At 46.6% G+C, this 24692-nt stretch overlaps 1 non-coding gene across 1 annotated transcript; it reads right to left on the reverse strand.

Annotated features, from left to right (window-relative positions):
• Window positions 1-21104: 21104 nt before the first annotated feature.
• Window positions 21105-21211, reverse strand: LOC126004583 (U6 spliceosomal RNA). The gene has a single exon (XR_007493855.1). It is a non-coding gene; the product is annotated as a U6 spliceosomal RNA (small nuclear RNA).
• Window positions 21212-24692: the final 3481 nt, after the last annotated feature.

A 24692-nucleotide genomic window follows, 5' to 3' on the forward strand; every position in this document is an offset into this window, starting at 1 on the left:
CCATAGTTTCTGCCTCCTGCTGACTAACACCCAGAGCACCCCACTTTCCCAGCATCTTGCCCCCACCGAGACACTGGCCAGAGTAGCCCAGCAAGTTGCCCAAGTCAGGGTCCTTGGAATTCCCTAGCATACCGATCTCTGGGTGGGCAGCTGGGCTGTGTGGGGGTGGGTGGCCTGGCCCTGCCCAGCACCCCGCCAAGCCTGGACTTGTTAAAAGCAGCCACTTCCTTGGGCCACTTGCTAAAAGCACCGGGTCTTTCCGGCAGGCCACTGCAGCTGGGGCCTCAGAGAGAGCATAAAACCGTCTGCCTGACACTCTTTCACCTTTATTATATACAGAGGCCCCTCATCTCCTGCCTTTCAAGAGGGCCTCTCCACGGGCCGCTGAGGGGGCAGCCGCTTCGAGGCCGTTTATCTGCCGCAGGAATGTCTGTGAGCCTGAGGATGGAGCCTCCTCTGCCCATCCATCACCGCCCCTCGCTGTGCCAGGCATGGGGGGATTGGGTGGAGGGGCAGGGCCGGGCTGAGCCCAATCTGCCTGGTTTGAGGAGGTTGTAGCCTGTTGACCCTGGCCCACACAGCAGCTGCACATTCTGGGTGTCTGGGCACTTCCTGTGCTCTCAGTCCCACTGAGGGTACACCACGCTTCATCCTAGTGTCCTCAATGGACACACACAACCCAACACAAATCAGGCCACTTCAAGGCCAGAGGAAGTGGGGCAACAGTGCTGTGGAAGTAAAGTCCAGGCATGGAAACAATCTGAGTGAGGATATCAGACATCTCCTTTGGGGGGCACCTGATCCATCAGTCCCTGCCCCAGGCTGTAGTGTGCATATCAATGAGCCTGCACTGAGGCCCTCAGGATGAGGAAGGCTGGAGGATATACAGAGAGCAATTCGGTAGGTGGGGTGCCTGCATTTATGGCCAGGGCAGGGACTCAGGTCTGGGTGGTCAGGAGGACATCTGGGCATTGTCAGAGATATTCCATGATTTGGATCATGCATTCACCTGACACTGGAGTTGAGGCTGTTCCCTCAACCTGGGTCCTGGCCAGGGGCCCTCAGTGCTTCCTGGGCATGAGATGGAGGCCAGTACCATGAACATCATGGGCACTGGCCATGATCGCCAATAGCGGGAACCTGACCTGACATTTGGGGCAGGTGTTCCTCTTAGATACGGGGCAACTCTCTCAAACACCCCCACCCTAGGAAGCTCTCTCTCCATCACTGGCCAGGTCTTCTCCTGCCTCCTTTGGACCCTTTGCTCTTCCAGCAGGAGTGGAGGAAATAGGTGTGGCTACCTGCTAGGTCACTAGATGTGCGGTGGCAGGACTTCTAGAACCTTCCGAGTGCCCCTCTCTCTTTTCTCCTTTCTCCCTCTTCTATACTTTCCCTTCGCTTCTTTCTCCCTGCTTTCCTCTTCTTTCTCCCCTCCTCTCTTCCATCTCATCTTCCCTCCCCTCCTCTATTCATCTCTTTCTCTCTCTCTCTCTCTCTCTCTCTCTCTCTCTCTCTCTCTCTTCCCCACCTCTCCCTTCTTCTTTTCTGCCCTTTTCTTTTCCTCTCTCCCCTTCCCTCTCCCCTCCTTTCACCTTCTACTATTTGGAATCTCAGTCAAGCCAGTCTTTGCCTATTTCCTTAATTCCAATTCTACCCAGGCCGATCTTGCCCCAGGCCCTTTGCATGTGCCATTCTCTGTAGTGATGTCTAACCAAGTCCCTCCCTCCTACCTCCTAAGGTCTTTGTTCAAAGACTTACCAGGCCTCCTCCCCCAGGTCTCCCAGCATGCCACACCTGGGCTTGCCCTGCTGTCCCCCAAACTCCCAGCTGCCACACATGGACCCGGCAGAACTCATTCACTCTCTGACCCATCCATTCAAGAAACGCTGATTAGTGCTGACAGAGGAGGTGAAGGTCATTAAAATCCCTCCAGAGCCCCTCAGTCTGGTGCGGAAGACAGCCTTGTAAACAGACCATCACGTCTAAGTGCTGGGGGCAGAGTAGCTGCCACAAGAGGCTCAGTAAGCAAACATGGGCTCAAAACTGGCCCCAGAATTGGGAACACCCCAGATACCAGCTTTGCTGTGTAATACATGGTAAGAGTTGGAGTGTCGGGGCTCTGGTTTATCGTCACCTGTGTCTCTCCAGCGGTGTCCATGACACCTGGTCTCTCATCCAAAGGCTAACATGGAGCCCACAAGCTGGCCACTAGCCTCTGCTCAGGTGAACCAGGTGCATCTCCTCTCCCTGCCCCCAGGTCTCTATACTCTGTTTACACAAGCCAGGGAACAAATCACCTGCCTCACTAATGGAGACTGCTGCCTGACAGTTGTGAGATGACAAAGGCTTTTGATATTCCAGATGCAATCTCCTGTTCAGCACAGCCCGAGGGACAAGATGCTGCACATCTCTCTCACATATACACATATATGCACACAATGCATACACACATGCACAACTGTGTGCACACACCCACAAACATGCATGCATATGCACACATTCCATGCACACACAGAGACATGCACCACACATGCACACAATCTCCACTTCCAGAACAGATGATGGCACAGGACGTGGAGCAGGAATGAGGCCCCAGTGTCCCGGCTTGTTTTTCTCTTTTGCTCTGCTCTTTTCAGGAAGGCAAGCAGAGGTTCCAGTAACCCCAACTCAAGCTCCTATCTGAGCCTCCCTCTTCCTGTTCTGCTCCCCAGGACTGCATCCCCAGCAAAGCAGCCCCACAAATGGCAGAACTCAGGCTTGGTAGCCTTGGTAGCTCATGAATGCTTGAGGGTCCTAATGGGGAAGCTCACAACCTTGGGACTGAATATTGATTTGTGGTCATCCACCTTCGTTTTGCTTAGTATGCCACATTCTAGTGTGGTGGGCAATATGGCATCACCTTCAATGTAACTTAAGTTTCCAGCTTGCAAGAATGAAAGCTGTGCCACCTCAAGATGACCTAAGTAGGGACTGAGACTTAGGGTAGCCAGAAGGGCTGAGGGTGTAATCTGGACAGGACAGTTTTGTCTCATGTTCAGGACCCTGTATTTGATCCCCAGCACAGAAGGAAAGAAAAGGTGACTACGAGATGCTGGCCAGTGGCCCTGGGTTCACAGCAGTGCCAAGTAGGAAGCTGGGCCCTCACTTTCATGCTGCCCACTCATCACTGTCCTCTTATCCTCCCACTGCTTGTTACCCACTTAGTAATTTTGAAAGGGGTCCTCTTCCCTCCACACCAAATAGGTCATGTCTTACAAAATCACATTGTTTGAAGCACCTACAGGCACACATCTTCTTGCTTTTTAAATAATTTCTGTTGGAAAAAAAAAAACTTTCCCAAGAGGGGGATTACTTTGCCAAGGATATGAGTATTCAGGGGGTGGGGAGGGGGTAGTGGTGGACTCATTCCAATGCTTTTAATGTTTCAATTGCAAATAGTTAAACATGCTAAATCCACTTATCATCTTGGGTTCTGATGGGCAATTTTTCCCTTTATTTATTAACCACAAGTGGGCTGGTCTCTCTGTTACAAAATTCCATGCTGTCATTAATTATTCCCAAAGATTGTAGGGCTTTGAAAGAGGTTTGGAGCCAAATGGAAGAGGAATCTATACTCCCCCAGCCCCAAAATCTGTTGGGCCCTCACCCACCTGATGGAAACTTAGGGTCAGGATGAGAAACAGTGGAACTTTCAGAGAATGACATTCAAGACACTGCCTGATGCCAACTCAGTTCATTGCTCTATTGACTTGCATTGAGATATAATTCACATGTCACAGATTCATCTCTTCAGTGTATAAATCAGTGACTTTTCATATTTAGAATTGTGAGACCATTGCCACTAAATCTAGAACATACTCAGCTCCCCCCAAAAAAGTTAGTATCTCTCCATAGTTCCTCCAAAGTCCACATTAGCCTGCTTCTGCAGGTAACCAAGTGTCTTGGTCCTTTGGGTCTGTGCATTTTACATAAGAGAATTACAGCATATGTGGTCTGTGGCAGCTGCTTCCACTCAGCACCCCACCCTGTTTTATGTTCATGTTGTTCCTTTTCATTCCTAAGTACTGCTCCCTGGTACAGAGACTCCACATTCATTTATCTGTTCATTGATTGGTACACATTAGGCTCTTAGGGCTAATGGACTTCTGTGCACATTTTGCATGGATATATATTTTCTGTGAGGTAGGGTGTGCACAGAAAAGAATAATTCTGGGATTTGATGGTGACTATCAGTATAACACTTTGAGAAACTGCTTAACTGTGTTTGACAGCAAAGCTAAACTTCTCACCTTTTAACAATGAATGCATGAGGATCTTGACTTCCCAAGCATGTCAGCACTTGCTACTCTCAATCCTTTTGAGTTTAGCCATCCTCTTAAGTATGAATGGGCATCTCACTGGGTATTTTATGGTGTTTCCCAGATAACCAGTCAGCCATGCTTTGCATTTTTGTTCTTGTGATCAGAGTTCTTCTGGAAACAACACCCTTTTTAAATACCCAGCTTGCATGCCTTCTTCCCTTTCTGTGATTGTTTTTTTTTTTTTTTTTTTTTTTTTTTACTTTCTTTATAGGATCTCATGAAACACAAGGTTTAAACTTTGATGAAGTCTAGTTGAGCTTTACTCTCTTTTGTTGCTTGTGCTTCTTGTGGCCTATCTAAGGAACCCTTGCTGAATCTCAGATTTACTACTGGGGGAAAGTTCTTTTATTTTCTTCTAAAAGTTTCATGGCTTTATTTCTTGTATTTGGGTCTTTATTTACTTTGTTTAGTTGTTTTGTTTTTTTTGGGGGGGGGTCACACCTGGTGGTGCTCAGTGGTTACTCCTGGTTCTACACTCAAGAAGTGGTTCAAGAAGAAACTTCTAGTGGGCTCAAGAAAACATATGAGATGCCAGGGATTAATCCATGTCATCTTCATGCAAGGTGAGCACCCTATTCACTGTACTATAGCTCCCAGATCATATTGATTCATTGTGGGTTTTTTTGTTTTTGTTTTTCTGCCACACTTGGTGATGCTCAGGAGTTACTCCTGATTATGCGCTCAGAAATTGCTCCTTGCTTGGGGGACCACATAGGACGCTGAGGGATCAAACCCCAATCCATCCTAGGCTAGTGCGTGCAAGGCAAATGCTTTATTGCTTGCACCACTGCTCTGGCCCCATATTGATTTATTTTAATTGCATTTTTTATGTGTGGATTTTAACTTAATCTAATGGAACAGGTTTTTCCCCATGTCAACTTCCTGGAAGAGAAGTTTCTTCATGATACCAGTCTGTTCAATTTACCCTTTATTGCACTTCCATATGCTGAAGGAACCTCACCATGAGGAATGTGACAATCCCTTATACCATCACATGGTCTTGTGTAAGAGCATACCCTACCTGGAAGGAGGAAACTGAGGCTGGTAAGAAATTGCAACAGAAGCCATTTCTTGCTAAAAGCTCCTGTCCTATCCTGGCCCCTTCACCAGTTCTCATGCTCCAACTCTGTATGAAGTAGGCAACTTCCTTGCTTGTTGGATTATTTCTTTCCAGAAAGGCTTTCTCCTGATTACTAGATAAACAGTCAGTGACTGAAGGCTATATGGTCTGTCTATGTATGTCTCTTCAAACTAAGACATCATCTGCTGTTTTTAGAAGAAAGGAAAATTAAGAAAGGAAAAATGAAAAATAAATGGAAGGAAAGGAGGTACAAAAGAAGAGAGGTAGGAAAAAAGAGAGGAAGGAAGAAGCAAAGAAAGAAGGAAGGAAGGGAAAGAAAAGAGGGGGGAAATGAAGGAAGAAAAGAAAGAAGAAAGACAAGAAGGAAGGAAGATTTGTCCACAAAAGTCTGGACTGTCTAGGAAGCAAAGACTGGTTGAGGGCTGAGCATACATGGGCAGCTGCACTCAGATGCAGTTTGGTGCTCATCTGTCATCCACTGGTGCTGTGGAACTCTCAGGCCAACAGGCTCTAAGTGCAGCCAGGGTAAAAGCCACAGACATCCCCAGGCCTGTCAGAGATGCCTGGTAGCTGAGTGAGTGATGGCTGGGGGATTGACTGGCTGTTTGGGTGTCCAGTAAACAGGGTCTCAGAGAGGCTGGGTGATACCCATCCATCACCTGGGGCCATGGCCTGTGCCTCTCTGCAGGGCCCCTTCCGGGTGGGGCCCAACTTGTGCCTGACCATTGCCGGTCCTTGATGGATGGGCCCCTAACCCACGGAGCTATCCCAACAGCATGTTGGGGTCGCCCCAGGCTTTCTCAAGGAGAAGCTGCTGGAGCCAGGCCAGATTCTCTGGTCCCAGCCGCTAGTCTGAGAGTAGGTGAAGAAGCTGACCTGGGTCCATAAAGAAGTCCCAGCATTCTTCCTCTACATCTGAGCCCTCTACATCTAGCCCCATTCACCATGAACAATCAGCTCAACCCCCAACTGAAGGTTGCAGGCCTCTGGGAGTCTCCTCAGGCCCTGCCTGGTGGTGTAGGGATGATTTGGGGCCTCTGCTGGGATCACAGGGCACTTTAGTGTCACATGGGGCTAGCAAGAACAACAGTTGAGTCTTCTGATTCCACTGGAGCCCCTGAATGAGATGAACAACCTTGGCCACTAAGAGGTAGATGTTACATCCTCAGGTATTTTCTACTCAGCTCATTGCAGCCAGTTTCAGACTCTCCTGAACTGGGTAAGGAAAGAAAGGGGGCACCTAGCTGTGTGCAGGCAGGTGTGGGAGTCCCATAGCCACTGGTACCAGACTGACCAGGAAGGCAGCAAGACTTTCCCTGACTCTCTTAAGTGCCCTGCAGAAGAAGTGCCTGTTGTGCACAAGCACCAAAAGTACCCTCTTTTTCTCTCAGTGCCCACCAACCCTAGCTGAAAGTGCAAACTGGAGAGACCAGAAGGATTGGAGAGCACAGCTGCTGGGCTTCATTTGGACTTCTGTCCCTGTGCCAGCAGTGTTCATCTTGTGTCTCTCAGGTAAGTTGTCACTCCTTCATACATTCTGTCCATTGTGACTGTCCCATTAAACTCCCACAGTGCTTCTTCCTGACTTGACTCAAGTCTTCATCTCATCTGGCCAACCAGGTCTCACTGACTCTCCAGCTGTCTTTAGGTCTCTTGCTCACACTGGCTCTGCCTCCGTCCTGCCCCGCATGGCCTCCTCGGAGAGGGATGGCTTGGGAGAAGGTAAGCAGCAGGGTGGTGGTCCTACGAACACTCTGTCCTGCCCCACCTGCTGGGGCCTTGGGGTTACTGGGGGGTGATCCTCCTCTAGAATTCCCAGCTTTGCATATGGACAGGTCTGGGCATATGTGGAGTGGACCAAGAAGCCAATCTCTTCATTTATCATCATAGGGTGTACAAAGACAGAACCCCAAACTCCCTGCCTGGCCTGACCCATCCTCACTACACACTTCCCTGCCACTAGGCATCCCAGCTCAGCTGGTCCTCCTTAGGCCCAAAAGATACTCACAGCACCCCTCTCTATCTGATAAGTGTTTTTGGTGCTTCCTTCTTGGGCTTTGGGTCAAACATTCCCTCGGTGCCTTACTCACATCACTGTTTTGTTTTATAGTGGCCACATCTGGGATGTTCAGTGGAGCCCAAGGAAGAAACTGGGAAACTCCACCCAGCTGAGCCGTCCCAAGGGTTTCAGTGTTCAGGCAGGCAATGCAGTGCTGCTCAGCTTACAGTGCTCATGGCACCAGGGACACACAGGTGGTGACTAGGGGGCCCTGCAGTACCAGGAGTCAGGCTGAGATCTCAGATATGCTAGGCATGTGCTCAAGGTATGTTCTCCCCACTCCCCTGTTCCCCATTGCTTTTTAAAGCCTTTTTTTTTTTTTGGCGAGGGGTAAGTGACTTATTTACAGGAAGATGCAGAAATGAGAACAAAGCAGGAAACACCTCAGAGTTCCCATCTCCCACCATTTCTTACTGTATTTCTTTCTGCTTTGTTTTGTGGCAACATCTGGCAGTGTTGGAGGGACCATGTAGGAAGGGTCAGAGATGTAATGGACCTCCTGCATGCAGAGTCTGCACTTGAACCACTGTACATCTCTCTGCCCTCCTGCTGACTACTTTCTGGTTAGTTTACTGCTGACTTACCACCCACATGGACATACATGGCCCATACATGTGCACATGCACACAGAAACCAGCACATGTGTACACATAATTACACACACATTGTGTGCACACATATATTTAATACCCACATGTACACACATACAGACAACTTGAGGATAACTCTCAGGCTTTGTGGCTCTTCCCCCTAATACTCTAGTGTGTGTCTCCCAAGCACAGGATTTCACCCTCAGTTCTCCACTTCCTAAACCATCACCCTCTGAAACTTGCTTCTGATTCATCACCCTCTCTGCAATCTGTCCACTGCCCACTGTCTCTCTCCCAGCCCCAAATCCCACCTAGCATCAGTGCTGCCTTTGTCGGGGAGAGGTACAGAGGAAGTCAGTTTGAGAACCAACCACGAGGGGTCGATGGAGGGATCCTGTGGCCTTGCCCAGGTTCGCCAGAGCAGGACTTGCTGGAGTTCTCAGAGAGGAGGGATTCTGAGAACTTCTTAAATTGGGGTTGTCTAAGATTCACCTGCAAACATCCTCAAACCCACTTGAGCCTTGGGGAGCAGCTGGATTCTTAAGATATGCCATCAGTGCCTGTTTTAGTCAAGGGCCAGAGTCAGTGCTCTGAGTCCCCAAGAACCCTCAGACCTGGTGAACCGCAACTCCACATCTCAGATAAGAGAACTAAGGGACACATGCATGACAAAGGCTTGGGAGTCAATTTATGACTTGGGAGTCAAAACGGGGAGCTTTGGTCCTGTCTGTGTGAATTTACAGTCAGTTAGTTGTCCAGTTGGTGCTATGGGCCACCTGCCATCTGGGCAACTCTCTCCACCTCCTTACTAGCCTGCACCCCAACTTGGAGGCTGCTAAATTTCGCCCTGCCCTCTGAATTGCCCGGTTCCAAGGACTTAAACCTCTAGCCCAGCCCTCAGTCCTCATTCCACTCTTGCTCTGGCTTTCACACCTCCCCTCTGTCTCCAGCCTCAGTTTCTCTCTCTGTGACAGAGCCAGGGTCCCCCCACCCCCGGGCAGTTGCTCAGTGCAGGAATCCATCTGCCTCTGGAGGTCCCTGCGCTGTCCCAAAACTTCACTGGTTATGTGACCAGCAGACACGAGAAGGGGAGGCCAGCTCATTTTTCAAACAAAACGGTATCAGATGTGTGATTTGGTTTAAAAAAATATATTTCTGGCAATGGCTGGGGCTCAGCGCGAGAGCAGTGTGGGGGAGGAGGCACGGGGGCCATTCCAGTGGCTTAAAAACCCCAGATAAATGTGTGGTGATTAGGTGCGACCATTAGCTCTAATGGGCAGTAATTGGCGACAAGAAATAATTTTCTGGGCACAACTGCCCCCGGTTCCCCCACGCCCCGGGCCCCAGTGGGGGACGGCCAAGGGGCTGATTAACTCCCGGGCTGGAGGAAATGTCGGAGGCACAAAAAGTTTCCAGATTCGAGGGTAATTGGGAGAAGTTATTTCACTTTCCACATCAGGCTGATGAGGGGCCACCCACCTGCTGGCAGGGGGGGGGGGCTGCTTCCTGCTGGGTGGGGGAGGGGCCAGTCCAGGGTGTCCAGGCTGAGTCAGTGCCCTGGATGGGATTTGCCACTGGGGTGCCCATGCTTTGCCACCCCAGCAGGTCACTCATGCCTGACCTGTTCCTAACAGTCCCTCACAGTCCCTTGGGGCTGTGGATATACCCTGGAGGCAGCTGTGGGTCTGAGTCCCTGAGACAGGAGGGGTCACCTCCTTCTTCAAGCACCTACTCTATGCCCTTCTTGCCTCCAACAGGCCCTCATCTCACTTTGCACTTGCTCCCCACAACTCAGTTCTCCCACCCTAAACTCATGGGCACTCCCCTACAGTGGTATGCAGCAGTGCCTCTGCTCCATAGCCCACTGCTGGCCCCGGTAGCCTACAGGCCTTTTGTGGAGTCGGAAATTTCCTCCTGACACACTCAGGAGTGCAGCTGCAGAACTCCCCACATCCCAGGAGATGGACATTGTTTGCCTGAAGGAGTCCATGCAGGGCTGGGCTTTATCCCTTCCCTCTCTGCCCTCCTGTTCAGTGCCCCCTGAAACTTCCCTGGGGGGTGCTCACATGGAACCCAAAGGCCCCATGCCCCTCATATCCACCAGAAACTTACTCATTCTGGAAACCTGTTGTTTCCCAGGCTGCTGTCCCCCCCCCTCTCTTACTCTCTCTCTTTCTCCCCCCCACTCTCCCCCCGTCTGTGTCTCCTTCCATACCTTCTAAGGACTCTGATTAGGAAAGGGAAGCAAGTGTGGCTTCTCTCCTGGTATTCTAAAATGATCTCTGAGAAGACCTTTAGACTTGTACCCATGGACCAACATTCCGAGCTGAGAAGCAGCATCAGAAATCCAACAAAAACTGTGCTAGTGGACAACTGTGCTAGTGGACAACTTGCAAGTGGTCAGATAAGGCCTTGCAGGATGGATAGGAGGGAGGCAAAGTAGAGGGAGGAAGGAAGTGAAAGATGAGGTATAGATAGATGAAAGATAGATGAAAGATGAGGTACATCATTCCTCTCTGGGAGGAATGATGAATGGAAATAGGGAGGGTTGGTGAAGGGAGAAAGAAAAGGAGGGATGAATGGTGGAAGGATAGTTGAGGAGAAAGGGACAGAAGGATGGAGGGAAGAAGAAAGGAAGAATGGAAGGGTAGATGGAGGAAGGGATTAAGCAGAGATGGATACAGAGAAGAAGGGACGGATGGAGGGATGTGGATGGTGGAGAGAGGAAGGAAGGAAGGGAGGAGTGGATGAATAAGGGAATGGGAGGAAGAAGTCTGAGAGTCACACAGGGACTCAAATGGCACAATGGCCCAAAAGAGAGGCTCCCTGCACTAGGCAGATTTGTCCATAGTTCAAGCTACAACCTCATCAGATGCCACGAAGCCCTGGCACTGGAGGGGACCTGTGCCACGGGGATCTTGTAAGTGGCTCGGCCCAATGACCCCGTAGTGATATCTTGAGGCTGACCTCAGGACAACAAATTTACTCTCCTGTTCTGGTTGTCCCTCTGCTGATGGCAGAGACCACAGAACTGCTCCACAGTGCCCAGCTCTGAAGCTGCCCATCTGGTATTTACCACTGGGGCTGGACACCCAGTCCACCCAACTGACAGACTCCATGTCCCACTGCAAAAAAGCAGCTAAAGGATGTTCCAGTCTGTCTGGAGAAAAGGATCGGTATAGAAGTCTCCTCCCCGGGACCTTGCTCTGAGCTGTGGTGTCCCAGCTGACTCAGTGACAGGAACCATGAGTGGACCACACCAGCTCAGTTCTAAGCAGCTGCACTGATCTGTTTATGCTGTCACCAACTGCCCTGTGAGAAGAGGATACTGGGCTCTCTAGAGGGAGGATCAGAGCGAGATTGAGGGGTGCTCTGGCTTCTCCCGTCAAGCCCAGGACCATCAGCCCATCCCTGCCCTCTCCACAAAGAAGAGGGGAGTCCCGCAAGTCACGGACAGACGGCGCTGCGGGGACGGGGTTGCAGGTGTGCTGGCCACAGCCCCACACACACCTGCGCAGTGGCGCCTGTGGGGTGGCGGAGCGGCCGCGGGCTGGACTCGCAGCAGCTCCTCTGCACAACATTTGCATGTAATTTGGAAGCTGGTCACATGTGGGAGTCATCAGGCAGAGGAAAGGCTCAATCAGGGCCTAATCACTGTCTGTTTGGAGGGGTCTGGGCCCAAGTGAAAAATGAAAACGGGCCTATTTTGCTTGACTGACAACCATCAGCGGCCACCTTTGACCTCCCCGCTAGGGCTCAGAATCTGCTACAGCTTTAGAAACCCACTCCCTGGAAGTAGGGGGGCTCCCCACCCACTGGACTCCCAAAGCAGCGGCTGGGCTGGTAAGGTTCATTCAGCCTCTCTGTGCTTCATTCTGAACAACCCCCATTACACAGGGCCCCAGGTGGCCGTGCTAGCTGCAGCACTGAGTGCCAAGATGACCCGGCTCTGGGGACTGTTGGGCATCGGTGTTCCCATCTGCTCAATGGGCAAGTGCAGAGTGAGGACCATGGGCAAAGAAAAAGGCTGGTGGTTGTGTGCTAAATCTAGGGAATCCACCCAGTGCTGGCGCTGCAGCTCTGCTGTGGAAGGTTCCTGTGTTGGAATGGCAGTGAGGCCCGCTTCCTACAGAACAGGGAACATGAGGAGGCCCAGTGAGACCATAGGACAGACAGGCTTGAAAGACTCGAGGAGTGATAGTCAGAAAGCAGTGAGAGCAAAGCTGGAGGCTCAGCCAGGGCTTAGCCTCTACAGACTGTTCTGGAAAGGGGTCTCCCCAGAGGTCAAGGGGGTTCGAGGGGGTCAGCAGAGTCTCAGCCCTTCTCTGACCTCTCAAAGAGGTCAGCGTCAAATTCAACCAATAAAGAAACTGCCAACAACTAGAATGAATGAATAGGTACATGGTTAGGTGTGTATCAGCATGAGTTTGTAGATGAATGAGTGAATGAGTGAGTGGACTAGTAAGTGAGCGGGCAAGTCAATGAGTGAGTGAGTAAACTAATAAATTTATGTGTGAGAAAGTAGTTGAGCGGCTGAGTGGGTGGGTGGGTGAGTGAAAGGATGAATGAGTAAGTGATTTAGTGAGTTGGTGAAGCATTTGGGTAAGTGAGTTAGTGAAGGGATGAATGAGTGAGTGGAGGAGTGAATATGTGAGTGAGTTAGTGGGTGAGTGGATAAATGTGTGAGTTCGTGATTGAGTTAGTGAGTGAGTGGGTGAGTAAGTGAGTGAATGAGTGAATGATTAGGTGAGTGGGCGAATCGGTGAAGAGTGTTTTGTTTTGTTTGGGGCACACCCGGCAGTGCTCAGGGGTTACTCCTGGTTCCACGCTCAGAAATTACTCCTGGCGGGCTCAGGGAACCATATAGGACGCCGGGATTTGAACCACTGACCTTCTGCATGAAAGGCAAACGCCTTACCTCCATCTATCTCTCCAGCCCCAAATCGGTGAATAGTGAATGGATGTGGATGAGTGAATGGGTGGATGAGTGAATGAAAGGGTGAGTTAGTGGGTTAGTGAATGGGTGATTGGTGAGTGATAATGAGTGAATGAATGAGTGAGTGGGTGAGTGAGTGGATAAATAAGTGAATGAAAGGATGAGTGGGTGAGTAAATGAGTGAGTGTGTGAGTGAGTGTGTGTGTGGGTTCTAAATGGGGGACACAGACTTCTGCTCTCACAGCTCCTCTCTTCTCAGAAACCAGGACTGGGCACAGTGGAGTCCTGTTCAGCAGGGCTCTGCTGCCCACAGGACCTGCTGGAAGATCATCCCCTCACCCTCCTCGTTCCCCGGCTCGGCAGGAATTCCTTGGCCAGCTGGCCAGGCTGCCCTTTCCGCCCGAGGAATGGCTGTGGCTGCCCAGCTGCATTAGCGCCGGCCCCCACGCCCTGCCTGTGTTTATCGGGATGTGGACCGGCCTCCTGGGAACAGTCTGCCGGCCAGGCTGCAGCAAATGGATTGCCAATTAATCAGCATCTATTTATGAGAACGTTTAAACCATTATTAACGTCGTGTAAATACGGAACCCGCTGGTGGCCGGGGCATGAGGGCAGGGGGAGTTGGGGCCGCCACATTCCTGAAGCCTGGCTCACCTCTCTTAAGGAGTTGCCCCCCCAGGAGCTGCAGCTGCAGGTGGTGGTCCTTCTGCTGACCCCCAGGACACCCCCCAACCTGGAGTGTCACTTTTGAAGGGTGCACTGCAGATTCCCTGCCTGCCTGTAAGTGGGAGATCCTGGTGTCCGTGTCCTGGTGATGCGTTACCCCATTGCCAGAGCACAGAGCTGGGGGTTGTCTTGTCCTTTCCACCAAGAGTTGGGTCGGTACTCTGGCTTTTTGAGATCCTGACTGCTTTATGCACACTCCTCTTTCTTCACTCCGAGGTCTCCATATCCCTCTACTGCTTCTGGCTCCTGCCTTGTTGAGGTTGACCCCAATGATCTCCTGAGCATCATGTCTCTGCTCAGGCTTCTCTACCATAAAAATACTTTCTCAGAGAATATATCAAGGAAACTTCCAGAGAAAAGGCCCAGTAGCCCGACCCACCTCCTGTTCCAGCTGTGGTGTGGGAGAAGTGGGTGATCCCACACTCCATCACCTCATCTTTGGTCATTGCTACTTTCACCAGTGCTTCCTTCTGGAGGCTCCAAATGCTGGTGCCACCATCCACATACAGGGCTGGGTGTTATGGGCATGTCAGGACATTTCTACAAAGAAAAGAACAGCCTTGCGGCCTAGCCAACATGGAAAATGCTGCAAGTGAGACTGGCTTTCCCTACAGTGGGGTTTAGGTGCTCTAGGTCCCTGGACTCACCTCCAAGTGGATGGCCCAGACCTGGACTGCCCAGAGCTCTTCCTCAGGTTCTGAGCCAGGATCCTCTCCCTCCAGACTGAATCTGGGGGTCTCTAAGCATCAGAGGCCCTTTCTTGGATACCACTGTCCGGGACTGGGCCATAGATCTGCAACTGTATGTTGGTGATGTTCTTATGGGAGGAGAGGATGAAGTCTTTACCACTTTCACATTGTGGGCTTATCAGGAAGTGTCCATGAATGTTTGCTGGTTGACTGACGGATTGTCAGCAAAACTGTTCAGAACTCTTCTTTTCCCTTGTTCTCTACCCAGTTGGCTAGTCCCCCTCCCATCCTAGTACAGGCCTTGGACTTGCTGGTAAGCAACTAATGACCCTACAACACCCCCAAAAGGACAAATCTTCTGGGCCAATTGCACTGTAGGAATAAGGACCCCTATGAGCAATTTCTCTGGAACTTTAGCAGCCAGCCAGCAGAAGTCTAGATCCTGGGACGCAGGGATCCCATCCTGGCCTACTCAACCCAGCCCAACCCTGCAAACGGATGAGTTGGGTGGGTGGGGAACAAAGAGGTAGTTTATGTGCCCCTTCTTTTCTGCCTGTTCCCCGCCTCCCTCCCCCATTAGTTGAGCAAGGCTTGTTTATATTACAGAGGAATTATTCCCGTCCTAATCAGAGGCCCTGGAGGTTTCGGCATTCGAGGTATTTCTTTACCCAAGGACACTGTCCAATCCTATAATTTCCATTTCCCCAGACACCCCTGATTGAAAGCAAACATTTTAGATTTGGAAAGGAAAAGGATTGTGTGCTATTCATAGCACAGCAGGCTCTCTGGGATGGGCCTTGGGCTGGACCTAGTGGGCGGGTCAGATCCAGAAGACACAGGGGTGTGAGCAGTATGAGAGAGGTGAGGAGGGAAAACTGGTGGGGTGCAGGGCAGGGAGATCCTCTTCCTCCTCCTCACCAACTGGACAGTCTGGCCATGTAGTGGGCAGGGCCTTTGCTGGATGAGCAAGACCAATTACAGTGGGGCTGAAGCAGCTGGACCACAGCACAAAGAAGAGTCAAGCTCTGTACAAAGGCATGCTGAGATGGGTGGGAACCTGGTTTTCATGCTGCCTCTGCAGTCCACTCTCTAAGCTGCCTTCTGGACTCACTCACCCAACCTTGGCACATAGACCCCTAATGGCCAAGAGGTAACAATGCCACTGTGGTTCTAGGGTTCCCACTGCCCTGCCCTCAGACAGGGAATGTGGTGTTCTGGCCTGAACCTCCTATTCTCAAAACTGGTCAGATCCAGCCCTTCTTGCATGTCTGCTTTTTTGGAAACTGTCTCTGCAGCCTCTTAAGTGGTTATTTTTGAGTCTCATTTCATGGATGAGAAAAATAACCCCCAGCCTGGAGCATTGAGTCCAGTTTCTGTGGCCACATTCTGTCCTGTGCATCTGGGTGCCTAAAGGCTTGCCTCCGAGGCTAGTGAGGTAAAATGAGCAATGTTTGGTGAGCTCCAGCTGATGGGAACGTGCCTAATAGGATCACTTGTCCCTAGAAAGAACAGACCCAGGGAGCCAGGGAGCCAGGGAGGAAAAGAAAGATGCTGACCTGTTCCTTCTAGATAAAGCTGTATAGTGGGAATACTTAAGAGAATACAGGTACTGCTGGGTTTTTCTTAAAATTTAATCTTTATTGTTATCAAAGTAAGGCATGCCATATTTCTAAATGATTTACTGAAATAGAACTAATCTACACAAACAATGAATGTCGGAAAATGAAACGGTCTGTCACTTCTGAAACAGCTTTGAGATGAAATTTACATGCCAGGCAACTTGCTGTTTAAAGCGTAAAAAGGAAGAAGAAAAACAATGACTCTAGTGTTGATGGCATATTACATTTCTTTTTATTTTATAATTTTTATTGAGACCAATGTGAATTACAAATCTTTCACAGTTGTATTTCAGATACATAGTGACATTGAATTAGGGCCATTTCCACAACTAATATTGACCTCCCTTGGCCATAATTCTCACCATGCATCCACTACCTCCATCTTTAGTCTCCGGGACTGCTAGTGTAACAGGACCCTTTTGTATATATGCTGTAGTTTGAGTCTCTTGATTCTATTGTCATTGACATTGATTTGGGCATTTAGGGCTGACCTTTTTTATTTCCACTCAATGCTCCTGAGACCGCTTGGCCCCTGGGTCCCATCCACTTTTTTTTCTTAGTTTGTAGGAAGACATAGAAAAATATAAGGCAAGGGGCTGGAGAGATAGCACAATGGGTACTATGTTTGCTTTGCATGTCGCCAACCCGGGTTCTATTCCTGACATCCCATATGGTCCGCTGAGCACTGCCAAGAGTGATTTCTGAGTGAAGAGCCAGGAGTAATACTGAGCACCTATGAGTATGGTAGGAAAAAAAGGTTTGGGGGCCAGAGAGATAGCACAGTGGGAGGACATTTGCCTTGCATGCGGCCTATGTGGCAGAGACCTAGTTTGATTCCTGGCATTCCATATGGGACGCAGTCTGCCAGGGGTGATTTCTGAGTGCAGAGCCAGGAGTAACCCCTGGGTGGTGCAGGTGTGGCCCAAAAACCAATCAATCAATAAAAGTTTAAAAAAAAAAAAGAAAAGAAAAGGGGCCAGAGAGATAGCACGAAGGTTGGGCGCTTGTCTTGCATGCAGAAGGACAGTGGTTTGAATCCCGGCATTTCATATGGTACCCTGAGCCTGCTAGGAGTGATTTCTGGGCACAGAGTCAGGAGTAACCCCTGAATGCTGCAGGGTGTGACCCAAACAAACAAACAACAAAAAGAAAAAAGAAAGAGAAAAAGAAAAATATGAGGCAGAACAAGATGATTCATGTTCTATGGTTCTGTAAAAAATGCATTTATATATATGTACTTATATATAAATATATTATATATTTATAGAAGTTCTAAGTATAAATTAAATTAAAAGAAGAAAGAAAAAAAAGAAAGAAGAAAATATTAAATAAATAAAATCCCCTTGACTTAAGAGATACAGGGTGTCTCTACTGTCATGAGACTGACTAGAGGCTCCAGACATGTTCTTGTCAACTCCAAGGTCTTTATTTATGATGCCAAGAAATGGCATATTACATTTCTAATTGTTTATGATTGTGGTGAAGTGTATAAATAGCATCAACTTTGCAGTCTTGAAACACAGCAGACGTCTTGGGCCTTCTCTCTGATGTTCTGAGGCCTGGGATTTTGGTTTTCTCTGCCATTGTTCCCTGAGGGCTCCTCTTCTTCAGAGGTGAGCAGTCCTGCCCACAAAAGGTAGTGTCAGAAGAGCGTGGCTGCTCCCCTTTGCTTTGTGGCCCCAAGCACCTTCTAGCCAATGAACACCACCACAACATATAGAAAAATCCACAGTTCAAGCATGACAATGGGGAAACAATCCAGACCAACACCAGGCATAAAGAATGAAGATGGCAACTCTGATGACCTGAAAATGACCAACCACCTAGTTAGTCTCTCAGATATGGAGTTTAGAGAAGAAATATGGAGGATGTTCACAGAACTCAAATAAAGCATAGATCGTGTTGAATGGAACACAAATAAGAATTAGGAGGATATTAAGATAGAAATCAGAAAACTCCAAACTGAAAAAACTCAGCAGATAAAATGCAGTCTTGGCCTTCTTAGGACATCACTTATCCCCACAGTATTGTGCCACACACCTGTTAAATAATAACATCCCCTCCTCCCATGATTCCCTCTTCTCTTAACCAATCTTTAGAATAAGCTTGTTTGAGGTATTTTTACACATAAACCTATACAATATTATCCTTTTTCTATGTGGCTCATTTCATTTATCAGGATGGCTTCAAGGTTCTTCCATGTTTGGGCTCTTATCATAATTTGATGCTTCTTTACAGCTAAATAGTATATCATTAGCTGTATCATACCTTGTTTTTCCACTCACAAAACATGAAATGTATTCACTCATATTCCCTCTTCTTTCTTCTGGCTGCTATCTTTGATGTGATCATGGGTTAGCTGGGGGAATCTCACCTGTGGCTGTAACATTTACTAGGAGTCACAGTCCTTACCTCAGTGTTTGCATACATGTTTGGTGGGGGAAGGTTCCATCCCTGTGATACTCACAGGCTTCACTGTGGTACTCACATTCACACACACTGTGGGGGTCCTGCCACAGAGCCAGCAGTGCTTGGACATTCCGCTGTAAACTTCTGAGCTTCCATGTGGGCAGCCAAGGGATCAAACTCATGGCCTCACACTCACAAGCTGGGCACTTTAAGCCAAGGACTTACCCACCTCTTTCCCCATAGGCCTCTCCATTCTTTGTTACTGAATGTGGATTGTTTCATCTTTTGGAAATTGTGACTAATACTGCAATAAACATTGTTGTACAATGAGATGGTCAAGTCCTGTTTTAAATTCTCTTAGATAAATGCCTACAATTTAAATTGCTGGGTGGTGTGGTCATTCAATGTTTAATTTTTTTTTGAAGGGCTGCCAAACTGTTTGCCAGAGCAGCTACACTGTTTAACATTCTCCACAGGGCATGGGGGTCCCAATGCTTCATGTCTTTTGCCAACACTTGCAGTTTCATATTTTTGGGTACAGCCATTTTAGGGGTGTGCAGTGGTATCTCATGCTTTTGTTTCTCAGGTCCCTAATGCTGCACATGTATTCCCATACGCATGAATTCATAATTCATAATATGAATTCATAATTCACATATTTCATAATTTCTTTGGCTGAATGTATATATTTCTTGAAGAAGCATCAGATTCTTTGCCCATTATAAATTGAGATATTTATCTTCTTTATATTGACTAGTAATATAATAACAATACTTTCTTATATTATAAGACTACAAGTTTCATCTACAATACAGAACAAATGTTTTACTTCATTTTCTGGCTGCCCTTTTACTTTCTTTCTTTTTTAAAAAAATAAATAAATTCTTGAATTGAGTCACTGTGAGATACAAAGTTAAAACTTAATTCATGGTTGAATTTTAGTTGTACAATGTACAGCATTCTTCACCAGTGCATATTTCCTACCACCAATGTCCCAAATTGCCCTCCTGGCTTCCTCCAATTCTCCCCCTGTCCTCTCCCCTGCCTCCCTCTGGTGCAGACATTTTTCTTCTCTCTATTCTTTTTTTTTTCCTTCCTTTTTTTTAAGACACTGTGGTTTATAGTATTGTTACTGAAGGGGTATCATGCATATCATTTTATCTCCCTCAGAACCCAGTTCTTATCCAGAGTGATAATTTCCAACTATTATTGTCATAGTGGCTGCTTCTCTGCCCTAACTATACTCCCCCACTATTTGTGGCAAGCTTCCTCCATGGACTGGTCCTCCTTTCTCTCATTTCTATTGTCTTTGGATATTAATAACATACTATCTTGTTTTGATATTCCACAATGTGCAATAATTTTATGCCTGTCCCTCTCCTGCTGACTCATTTCGTTCAGCATGACACTCTCCATACCCATTCATGTACAAGCAAACTTTACGACTTCATTTTCTAAGAGTAGAGTAGTATTCCATTGTGTAGATGTTCCAGTTTCTTTATTCACTCATTTGTTCTTGGGCACTTGGGTTGTTTTCAAATTCTACTATTCTGAATAGTGCAGCAATGAACATACAAATCCAGAGGGTTTTTTTGTTTTGTGCTTTTGGGACCCTGGGTATATTCTGAGGAGTGATATTGCTGGGTCATATAAAAGCCCAATTTCTATTTTTTTGAGGAATGTCCATATTATTTTCTAAAAAAGTTGAACCAGCAAACATTCCCACCAGTAGTAAATGAGTCCCTTTCTCCCTGTCTCTATACTAACACTGCTTATTCTTGTTCTTTGTGATGTGAATCAGTCTCTGTGGTATGAGATGATATCTCATCGTTTTGATTTTCATCTCCCTGATGATTAATGATGTGGAACATTTTTTCATGTGCCTTTTGCCCATCTATATTTCTTCTTTTATTCCCCCTTCTTCTTTTTGGTTTTTGGGCCACACCGAGCTGCGCTCAGGGATTACTCCTGGCTCTGTACTCAGAAATCACTCCTGGCAGGCTCCGAGGACCATATGAGATACTGGGGATTGAACCTGGGTCCACCCTGGGTTGGCAGCATGCAAAGCTAATACCCTACTGCTGTGCTATTACTCCAGCTCCTATCTGTATTTCTTCTTTAAGGAAGTTTCTGTTTATCTCTTCCTCCCGTTTTTGGATGGGGTAGTTTTTTCTCTTATTAAGCTCTATCAGTGCTTTATATCTTAGATATTAATCCTTTATCAGATAGATATTGGGTGAATAGTTTCTCACCTTCTTTAGGCAGTCTTCGTGACCTAGTCTCCATTTTGTTTTTTTTTTTTACTTTCTTGGCTGTGTGTTCTTTGAAGCAGTCTTAATTTCTGCAATATCCTGTCTTTTTTCTGTTGTTTGTTTTTTGTTTTTTTGTTATTTGCTTTTGGTGTCATGTCTAAGAAATAATTTCCTGTTGTAAAATTGTGACTGTTTACACTTTAGTTACTTCTAAGACATACATCATTTTAGCTCAAAAATTTAGGCTTCTGGTGTCTTTAAATGTATTTAAAATTTATATTTATATTTAGTATGAGGTATTCTTCCAACATCATTCATTTGCATGTGAATATGCATTTGTCTCAGCACTGTTTTTTGAATGAGAATATTCTTTTTTTTTTTTTTAAATATGGAACGCTTCACAAATTTGCGTGTCATCCCTGCGCAGGGGCCAAGCTAATCTTCTCTGTATCGTTCCAATTTTAGTATATGTGCTGCTGAAGCGAGCACGAGAATATTCTTTATTCACTGAATTATCTTGGTATCTTTCTAGAAATTCACTTGACTATTAATATTAGGGCTTACTTCTGGACTCTCAATTCTATTCCTTTGGCCTAAATGTTTTTCATATGTCAGTACTGTATTATCTAGGTTATAATATCTATGGAGTAAGTGTTGATAAAGGAAATGGTTAGCCCACTCCTTTGTTCTTTTTCAAGATTTTGTGGCTGATCAGTGTCCTTGAATTTCTATATTAATTCTGGATAGGATTACCTTGTCAGGTTCTGAAAAGATTTTCTTGTAAATTTGATAAAGATTGTATAGAATCTGCCTGTCATTTGGAGTAATTTTAAAATTATAACAATATTAACTCATTCAATTCATGACTAAGTCATGAAAAACACATTTTTACATTTCTATAGACCTTCTTGAACCTCTTTCAACGTTTTCAGTTTTCAGAGTAAGTGTTTGCACTATTTTTGTTAAATTTAACGATAAACACATACCTTTTTATGTTATTGTAAATACAATCATTTCAAAACTTGATTTTTATGTATCTGTCTTATACTCTACAACTCATTGGACTTGTTGGAAATATAAATTTCTTAGACATGTTTATTTATGAGACTATATCATTTTCAAGAGAAGACAGTTTTCCTTCATCCTTTCTAATCTAGATGCTTTTTTTCTTGCCCTTTCCCTATGAGAACCCCATATATGGTCAATAGTAAGGAAGAAGCCTTCATTTTTTATCACCATTATATATATTAAATTAACTGTAAATTTTCCATATGTCTTTGATAATTCTCTGGAATAATTTCTGTCTATTTCTAGTTTCTTGTGTACTTTTAAGATGAAAGAGTATTTGATATTTTCAAAAGCTTTTCTTGATTAATCAAGATTATAATATGCTTTTCTATTGATGTGATGTGTCAATTTTTCCTCCTAAACCAAGAGTGGTGTGTTAAGTGAGAGTCAGATGTTTAACTTTGTATTCCTGAGATAAATTCCACTTGAACATTATAGATAGTTCTCTTTATAGAGTCTCACTGTGTTTTATTTAGGCTTTTTTTTCCTTTTTGGACCACATCCAGTGATGGTCAGGGGTTACTCCTGGCTATGCGTTCAAAAATCGCTCCTGGCTTGGGAGACCATATGGGACACTAGGGGATTGAACCTCGGTCTGTCCTAGGTTAGCAGGTGCAAGGCAAAAGCCCTGCCACTTGTGCCACCACTCCTGCCCATTTAGTAGTATTTTGAACCTGTAATTTTAAGAAAGTATAAATGAATAGTTTTATTTTCTTAGAATGTCTCTCCCTATTTTTTATTTTGTTTTTGCCCATTTGTTTGGGGACCACACTCAGCAATACTCAGGGTTCCTTCTGGCTCTGCACTCAGGAATCATTCCTGTCATACTAGATGGACCATATAGGATGCCAGTGATGAAACCCAGGTTGGTTGTGTGCAAGGCAAATGCCCTACCAGCTGCACTATCTGTCTGGCCCTTTTCCATGGTTTTAAAATAAGGTCAAGACTGCTGTCCTAGAACTAATTGAGAAGAGTTTCGTATTTATTTTTCATATTAACTCTTTTACAAAACTTTATAGAATTCACCAGAAACTTATCTGCTCTGTGTCTTTCTTTGGGAAAGTGTTTTGATTACTAAATCAATCTCTCTTTTTTTCTTTTTTTTTTCTAAATCAATCTCTTTACTTGTGTCAACATTTGATTACTAAGTCAATCTCTTGTATAAAGTTGTATTTAGATTTACGTATTTTGTCCTGAATCAGTGTCAGCTACTCCCATTTCTAAAATATGTTTATTTTGTCTAAGTTACTCAATTTGCCTATCACTAATACTGATGGTTCCTTGAGCACCACCAGGAGCAACCTCCAAGCATTGGCCCAGGAGTAACTTTCAGAACTACTGGGTATGGAAGAAAGGAAGGACGAAAAGAAGGAAGGAAGGGAGAGAGAAAGGAAAAGAGGAAGGAATGAAGGGAGGGAGAGAGAAAGGAAGGGAGGGAGGGATGAAGGAAGGAAGGAAGAAAGGGAGGAAGGAACGAAGGGAGGGAGGGACAGAAGGAGGGAGGGAGGAAGGAAAGGAGGGAGGGAGAGAGGGAGGAAGAACGAAAGGGAAGGAAGGAGGGGGAAGGAAAGAAGGTAGGGAAGAAGAGAGGGAAGAAGGAGGGAGGGAAGAAGGGGGAGGAAGAAAGGGATGAATGGAGAAATGAAGGGAAGGAAAGAGGGGGAAGGAAAGAAGAGAGGGAAGAAGAAGGGGGGAGGAAGAAGGGAGAAATGAAGGGAGGGAAGGAGGGGGAAGGGAAGAAGGTAGGGAAGAAGAGAGGGAAAAAGGAGGGAGGGAAGGAGGGGGAGGAAAAAGGGGAGGAAGGAAGAAATGAAGGGAGGGAGGAAGGTAGGGAGGGAGAGGATGGTAGGAAGGAAGGGAGAAAGGAAGGAAAGAAGGGAGGGAGGAAGAAAGGAAGGAAAAAAGAAAGGAGGGAGGGAGGGAGGAAGAAAAGAAGGGAGGAAGGAAGAAAGGAGAGGAGAAAGGGAGGAAGAAAGGAAGGAAGGAAGGAAGGGAAGAAGGGAAGGAGGAAGGAAGGGAAGAAGGGAGGAAGGAAGGGAGGGAGGAAGAAAGGAAGAGAGGAAGAAAGCGGGAGGAAGGGAGGGATGGAGAGTGGAAGGAAGAAAAGGAGGAAGGGAGAATGAGAGGGAGGGAGGGAGGAAGAAAGAAAGAGAGGGAAAGAAGGAGGAAGAAAGGAAGGGAGAAGGGCGAAAGAAAAGAAGGAGGGAGGGAGGAAAGAAGGGGGAGGAAGGAAAGAAAGGAGAAAGGAATTAAGGAAGGAAGGGAGGGAGGAAGGGAGGGAGAGAGGAAGGAAGGATAAAAGGGAAGGAAAGAGAGAAAAGAAGGTAAGAAAAAAGAAAAGCATAAAGAAAAAGGCAACATGTTTTTTAAATAGTATCTTTATTTAAACACCTTAATTACAAACATGATTGTGATTAGGTTTCAATCATGTAAAGAACACCCCCCTGAAACATTCCCACCACCAATGTCCCAAATCTCCCTCCATCCCACCCCCACCCCACCTGTACTCTAGACAGGCTTTCCAGTTCCCTCATTCATTCATATGGTTATGGTAGTTCTCTGTGTAGTTATTTCTATAACTGCACTTACCACTCTTTGTGGTGAGCTTCTGAAGTGAGCTAGAACTTCCAGCCCTTCTCTCTTTGTCTCTGAGGATTGTTGCAAAAATGTCTTTTATTTTTCTTAAAACCCATAGATGAGTGAGACTATTCTGCGTCTATCTCTCTCCTTCTGAAAAAAGTCAACATGTTTAAAATGGTCACTATCTTAGGGAATATAGTTATTTATTACAAGATGGAACTGTGTGCATTTAATAAAGACACTTTCTTGGATTGAAGAAATCTGTTATCTTACTAATTTGTTTAGAATTATTTTTGTTTGTTTTTGGGTCACACCCGGCAGC

Source organism: Suncus etruscus, chromosome 3 (assembly GCF_024139225.1).
Source record: "Suncus etruscus isolate mSunEtr1 chromosome 3, mSunEtr1.pri.cur, whole genome shotgun sequence".
Taxonomy (NCBI): Eukaryota; Metazoa; Chordata; class Mammalia; order Eulipotyphla; family Soricidae; genus Suncus; species Suncus etruscus.